The following is a 7,430-nucleotide window of genomic DNA, read 5'->3' on the forward strand; positions in this document are numbered from 1 at the left end:
GGAGCAAAGTTAGAGCTATTCCAAATACCTGTGCCAGCAGGCTGTGGCACACAGATGTTGCTTTAGAGTGCCATAAAGTGGATATAACTGGCATTTATCATGAGTGGTCTGAAGTTTTCCCAGTTGAGGAAAGGATCCTGTTCCCACGAAACATGTGACTGTTTACACCACATTGACTTTCAGCTGCTCTCCCACTGGAGCTGCTCTCTCCTGGCCAAGCAAAGTCCACCTTCAAATGAGTACCCGGGTCATGACACCAGGCCCACCCCACCACCTATGCAGAATATCTTGACTTCCTGCAACTTATCCATTTGAGCAGGAGCTTGGAAAACTGAATTAACTTCAAACGCAGGTATTCCCAGCGGTAAATTCTCTCCATTTTGAGGCTCTCAGTCAACCGAGGCTTCAAATCTATCCTGCACGTTTCTAAACACCTAAAAACAAAAACAAAAGAAAGCAAACCCATGCATCAGATACTGAAACTCTTTCCCCCACACCCTGAGGATTCAAGGCTTCTCTTACTATGATAAATTTCAATTAGAATTAACACTCCTGGAGAATCTGGCACAGCACAGAGGAGCCGGGGGGGCACCAAAAAAGTCCACGTGAAGATACATGGAAACAAATAAAAAGAAAAAAACCAACCAGAATATTTTGTTTCATATTCTGCAGTGAAAGGCACAGCATGAATTTTGCCAGCCCTTCTCCCCCCATTCCAGCCACTATGAGTGCTGAAGGCAGTTCCTCTGATTTTAAATGAGCCCTAAAAGCCAAAAGCTGCTTCAGACGATGATATAGCTAAAATAGAGCAAACATATAGAAACATCAGTGAGACAGATCAATTGTTAAAGCCCTAGGAAAAGAGAAAAAGAGTAAGGTGGGAAGCTGCAGAAAAGTTCTGCTCTAGCTGGCAGACTTTCCTATCTGTTTTAAAAAACAAAAGAGTAAAATAAAATGGGGAAGCAAAGATCAGCTCTTAGCATCCAGGAATTTAGCAGTTCGATTATTATTTGATTTTATGAGTTTGTCAGAAGAAACACCATTGTACTGAGTGGGATTCATGACAGTGCTTCTGCTTACTCAAGGTCAGGAGAGGGGCAGAGGAACGTTAGGGCTATTGTCCCAGTAACAGGATGCTCCTCACAGCCACTTCTCTAACTCAAAGACTTCTATTAAAGAAGCCATTTCCCCGCATACTGCTAGAATCAAAGCTAAAATAAAACATATTTTTCACTTCCCTACACAATGACAATTGGCAGTGTTTGTGTTCAAGCTGGTTGGAAAATGCTTCGTAAAACAGTTTCCCTTTAGAAAACACTGTTTCTTCAGAGCAAAACATTAACAGGAACATGGTGATTTTTGATGTTTTCAGATGTATTTTCCACTGACTCAGAATTACACTTTTTTTTTCAATGTCACTGATTTTATTTTTTTTTTCTTATGATGCATGCACTGTTTTGCTTCATATACACATTTTACTTAGTAGTTTTGTTAGGTTTACGATGACTGATGTCTCTTGTTTACTACACCCCTCCCACTCCAGCTTGCTCCAGCTTTATGTTAAGTTAGAAAACAGCATTTCTCCAACATGACTGGAAGAGGACATTCTAATGCTCTCAAAAATAATAGTTCAGAATAAATTTTAGAACCATTCCAGTTTACATTCTCATTTACAGTAGTGAGCAATTCCAGAATTGCCTTGAAAATGAAATATTTTTACTCTTATTTCATGTCCTCTCCAGCGGGCACTGGCTGGATAAAAACCCTCCTCAGGGAGCGCGACAGGCCAGGACGCGCGAACATGGCGCGGCACGGCACGTCAGTCAGAGCGGGGCGCGGCCGTTGGGGCGGGCAGCCAGCTGCATGGAGGGCACTCGCCTCATGACCAGGGCCCGCTCTCGGAGCTCTGCTCTGGCTGCCCCGGCGGTGGCAGCAGCGACACCAGACAAAGCCCATAGGCGGGGAGGCCGCAGCGCAGAGCTCGGAGTGTAGAGTGTCTGCGCTGCTCTTGTGAGGCGAGAGTGTACAATGGGCAAGGCTGCAAGTCGGTGCGCCGTGGTGGAGGGCTTCCTGCAGCAGGGGCTGAGCTGGGGGACGCTGTCACTTGGGGTATTGTGTGCAGTTCTGGTGTCCTCAGCGTAAGAAGGACGTGGGACTGTTGGAACAAGTCCGGAGGAGGGCCACGAGGATGATCAGGGGACTGGAGCACCTCCCATATGAAGATAGGCTGAGAAAGTTGGGATTGTTCAGCCTGGAGAAGAGAAGGCTGCATGGAAACCTCATAGCAGCCTTCCAGTATCTGAAGCATGCTCGAGAAAGACTCTTCACTAGGGACTGTAGTGGTAGGACAAGGGGTAGCAGGTTCAGACTTAAACAGGGGAAGTTTAGATTGGATATAAGGAGGAAGTTCTTTACTGTAAGGGTAGTGAGGCACTGGAACAGGTTGCCCAGAAAAGTTGTGAATGCTCCATCCCTGGCGGGTTCGAGGCCAGGTTGGACAGAGCCTTGGGTGATATGGTTTAGTGCGAGGTGTCCCTGCCCATGGTAGGTGGGCTGGAACTTGATGATCTTAAGGTCCTTTCCGACCCTAACTATTCTATGATTCTACGATTCTACAAGTCAGCATTGCTATATTTATTTTTCATACATATATATTTATGTATTTGTATATGTACAATATATAGTGAAATATTTAAAGCAAAATTATTATAGACAGGATATAGTTTCTTTGGACACCCATACTGTTACAGTTCAAAGATACTGCTAACAGAGAAATCCTCCCAGGCTTCTGAGTTTCACAAGGCTTTAGAAAATATCTTTTAAAGTCTAAATCAGAAAATAATCCTTTGCTTCTGCTTAATATACACACACCTTTCTCTCCATATTCAAGTATCACCATTGTCTGCTAGAAGAGAGATACTGTATTCTGTGCCTATTGTATCAGTTGGCAAAAGATGAAGTTTATTCTATTAGGTAATTGACTTAATGCAGAGAATAGTTTGGCTTTATGGATTTATATTAGGTTTCACTCTTTTCCTCAGAATGAATTTCTGTCTTCAAAGAATGAATAGACAGCTCCAAACTAGACAGCTCCCTGGGGCTGCCCCAGTGGTACTGGGTTGTGGATGCAGCATGTGTGGCACAAGCCTTTCCCCACAGCTACATGTACCCACTCTGGCACCCACAGAGGAGTGGGTTAGCAAAAAGGAGTGCAGTTAGCAAAAATAAAACTAAAAATAAAAGTTAGTAGCTAAATGAGCTTCATACAAACAAATATGTGTGTATATATATGGAACAGAAAACAGAGTGCTGTGCAGTGAGAAGAGTAATACATTTTTTACTTTCCCTCTCTCCCCTAGAAGGAAAATTGTTAAGAGTGATTCTGCAATAGTAGGCAGTGTACAGCAGCGAACATTGGTATCTGCAGCCTATAATAATTTGTCTAATTTAGCTATGGCACTACATTCATAAGTATGAGCTCCCGATCATTTCTCTGCATTAGGAGATACGTGTTCCTTCCTCATTACACTCCCAGTCGCTGGAAGATTTCTTTTATAAATACATCCTGCTATAAATAAATTGCTGGCTCTCTCATTTGTTAGTTGTTCTGAGGAAATAAAATGATAACATGCCTTGCACTTTAAAACTTTGTTTATAAAACATCTTCATAAAACTACTAAAAGGCACATATGAAATAAAATCACGACCATTGCTTACCATCATGCCAGCTCTACAAATTGATTCTTTTTTTAAGATTAAAGACATCATCTACAGTACAGCCACTTTGTGGCAGTTCACAACTTTAAGTATAATAAGCCTGCCAGCACTTATTGATTCGTAAGCTCTCCAGGCTATGCTGGTACATACCTTGGCATTTAATAAAATTAAATATCCCCAGCTAAATTATACCACTGCTTTTTAATCAGTGCAATATCCAGTGTTTAATAAGGCTTTCATCATCATTCAAGGTGGCCAGGATGCTGCCTATGTATCCATGGGCTTCTCCCAGCCGAGCAGGCACTGACACAAAGATATCTGCCCTCTGAGGCTGGGAAATTTCAGTTTGGGAAATATACCATATCCTGCTTTATCAGAGATACTTGATTTTTAGGACATTTCTTTTGAAGTCTAAGTACTCTGAAACACCTACATATTATTCCAGGCAAAGTCTTCATTAAAGCAATGTGCTGGTAACTGAATACTGCTAGTTTACAGAGACTCTTGTACAGTAATGTGGATGACTTCATGTTTTTAAACAGCTGTCAAAAAAGTAAGTGCCCATTGGGACTGAAAAAAAAATGGAGGTTTAGTGCTTCCCAGGGGATTTTTTGTTTGCTTATTTTGTTTCTGGTTGGGAAGAAAACCTAAAAATTTCTATTTTATTAACAAAGAGTGCTTTTATGTTTTAAGATTTACTTAATACTTTGGCATAATATTTTGCATTTAGATAATGCATGACACATTTTTAACAAAACATGTTTTTAAAAATTAAAATGGCAACATTCTTTGATTAGATACTAAAATATGTTTGGGTTTGGTTGGTTTTGGTTTTGGGTTTTTTTTTTCCCATCAGTAACACATTTTCTTCTGCTTTACTGTGATGCAACTCTATTTTGCTGGGAACAGGCACTGGCAAATCCTCCTAACCAGATTTTCCTAGATTTGCATTCTCCAGGGCTGTTAAAGCCAAAAGAAGCATCAAAATGCCATCAGTGTTATTCTGTTCTTGTGCTTGGCCCCTGTGGGAATCTTTGGGCTATGAGTTCACCCTCTCAGGAGGTCAGAAGGAGGTGGCAGCCAGCCCCCTACAAAACAACATTTGTTCTGTGAGCCACACTTTGGCTTCTTATGCCTAGTTTTTGTTTCTGTCCTCTATATGACAACAGTTGAGTGGAAATAATTTTAAATTAGAGAATGAAATTACCAAAACACAGTTAGAAAAATATGCACAAATATATCCTACATATTTTCTATTCTGCAAAGATTAATATACGAGAAGTGATTAACTCAGGCTTTACTTCACAGATGATCTCTCAGGCCTAACAGCGTACACACACAGAGTCAATATTTTGCAAATGTTTTGATTAATAATTTTTTATATAGCCCACTGCAACTTTGCGGAGTTAAATTGATACTCGCACTATTTGGAAAGCACACTGATTTTTCCCTGCTGGTTTCCTAACTCAGGCTCATTAGCCCAGAGTAAAGAAAACAAAATAAATGATGGTGAGCATGAAACCTTTTACTGTAACCACAGAAACACCCTGAGGTACAACATTGTTTGGAGGAGGCTGTGTTCCCTGCAGAAGAAGCCATCCTTCCCATCAGCCTCCTGCAGCACCCTGGCTTGCTCTGGAGCATCTGCTGCTCCCAGAGCAAATGCATCGGCAAGCATCCAGCATCACTTCTATCCCCTCTCACTGTGTTTACAAAATACAAACCAAGAACCAACAGCCCTCTGACATTGCCCTCCATTAGGGGTCTGCCTCAGGAAGGGCAACAGTCCTCGAACATCCACTGGGATGGGAAAGATTTCACTGCAAGCTGTCACTTTAAAGATGTTAATCTTTAATGCTGGAGAATAAGTTAATTCTTGCTTTGCTATTTGCTTTGACTTCTGTTTAATGCCACAAGTACAGAGTGATTCGTGTCCAGCTTGAAAGGGCTTTTGAATAACCTTTGAGAACAAAGGGCCCAGTGGAGGCATGGGTGGGCTGAGTTTGCTGTGGGGCTTGGTGCAAGGAAGTGGGCTGCCGATCCTCCCTCCTTTGCCAGGATTGCAAAGGCCCAACACCACTTCACTGCACCTGGACACATAGCTATGTTTAGATGAACATCATTATTGCCTGCCTATTGTAGGAAAAGTCTTTCATTAATAAACTTAGTTTGAGTCAAGGGATATTCAAAGTTTTGTAGGACGCTTCTGTTAGGGAGAGGAACCAAGCAATATGTCTCTTTGGCAGTACACTGTCACTTATGGGGAAAGTAAAAAGGTTTCTGGCTGGTTTCTGATACACAAGATTGAACACTAGAAACCACTTTTTCTCACAGATCTGTATGTACCTCCAATAACCTTTAATTGTCTTCACTTTCTTTCTTGATGGTATTTTCAGTCTCCTCATGCACTTTTCTGGACTGCTTCTTGTCTCTTGTCTTGACACTTCTGCAACCTTATATGCATATCCACACAAGCCCTCAATCTGTAATCAAAGAAACTTTTCCTCTGCAACAGGGAAATGCCAATGGCTCTGGAACAGCAGGATGTTTTCATTGAACAGCATTGGGGTTTCATTACTGCTCCCTATTGCTTCCATTTTTTCTATGAACAAAAGAAGAACTTAGAAGCTCTTTTAATTTATCCAGACTGAAGATTGGATGTCACATGCAGTGACTTTTCTATGGTTTTACTTTAGTCTGATTCTTGATAATAGAAATACAACAGGCACCATAATTCTACATTTAATGCATCCCCAAGAGAGTGAAGTACACTTAGGCTATACTGATACTGCACAAGGTGCAATGTTTTATAAAGAAGTACTAGAAAAGCACTCAAGTGCCAGGTAGGAAGCTCAGTATCATTTTTTTAATAGCGGTGGAGTATGTTAATGAGAAAAATTTGGACCCCAGCATTATAACTCTTCCAGCAGATATTCTCATTACATGCATTTCACATTATTGCTAATTTCATATTCAGCTTACCAGGACCATTAATTCAGATTTTGTCTGCATCTGAATAAGCCAGATTACTTAAGAAAATAAACGTCTCTATTACTTTTTATAGTGTTGAAATTAATTTATAATTCCAGTTTGTGATAACTAAAATTAAGAATTAAAACTATATATGGTACCTGAGATTTCCCAGAGATTAGCATTCACGAGGCTGAAAAAATATTAACTACTTTAAATAATGATTGCAATATTTCTAGGGTTATAAAACATCTTCCCTTAGCCCATTTTAATTTATTTAGCATCTATCTCTTTAAGCCTTCCTTTTAGCATATTCATACCACTGGAAGATTAGATTGAGAGTACTGCATTAAAAGAAATGCTATTTACAAGAATGGCATGTAATACAATATGTCTTTCCAGGGGCTTTGAAATGCACAGAAATAAAATTTTTAATAATGTCTTTAAGGGCTCTCAGGTTGTCTTTGTGCTATAAGAAAAGTTGAAGTTGAGTAGGATTTCTGAAGCAGAATGGCATCAAGTCAACAGTGGAGTAGATAAAACCTTTATAGAAAAAGAGGAACTCAATAAAACCACACAAAAAGGCAACATTATTTCCAGATTAATCTCTAAGAATCACGAATAGGACAGAAAAGAGAGATGAGGGAACCAGAGCTGGAATCTTCACCTAAGCCAGTGGACACCTTAAGATCCTTCCTGACTCTCTGGTAGTTGTTCCAATCTCCTCTCACAGTCACTCCATA

This window comes from Neopsephotus bourkii, unplaced genomic scaffold (assembly GCF_033783945.1).
Source record: "Neopsephotus bourkii isolate Nb327-2 ecotype Australia unplaced genomic scaffold, CSIRO-AGI_Nbou_v1 NB_1080, whole genome shotgun sequence".
Taxonomy (NCBI): Eukaryota; Metazoa; Chordata; class Aves; order Psittaciformes; family Psittacidae; genus Neopsephotus; species Neopsephotus bourkii.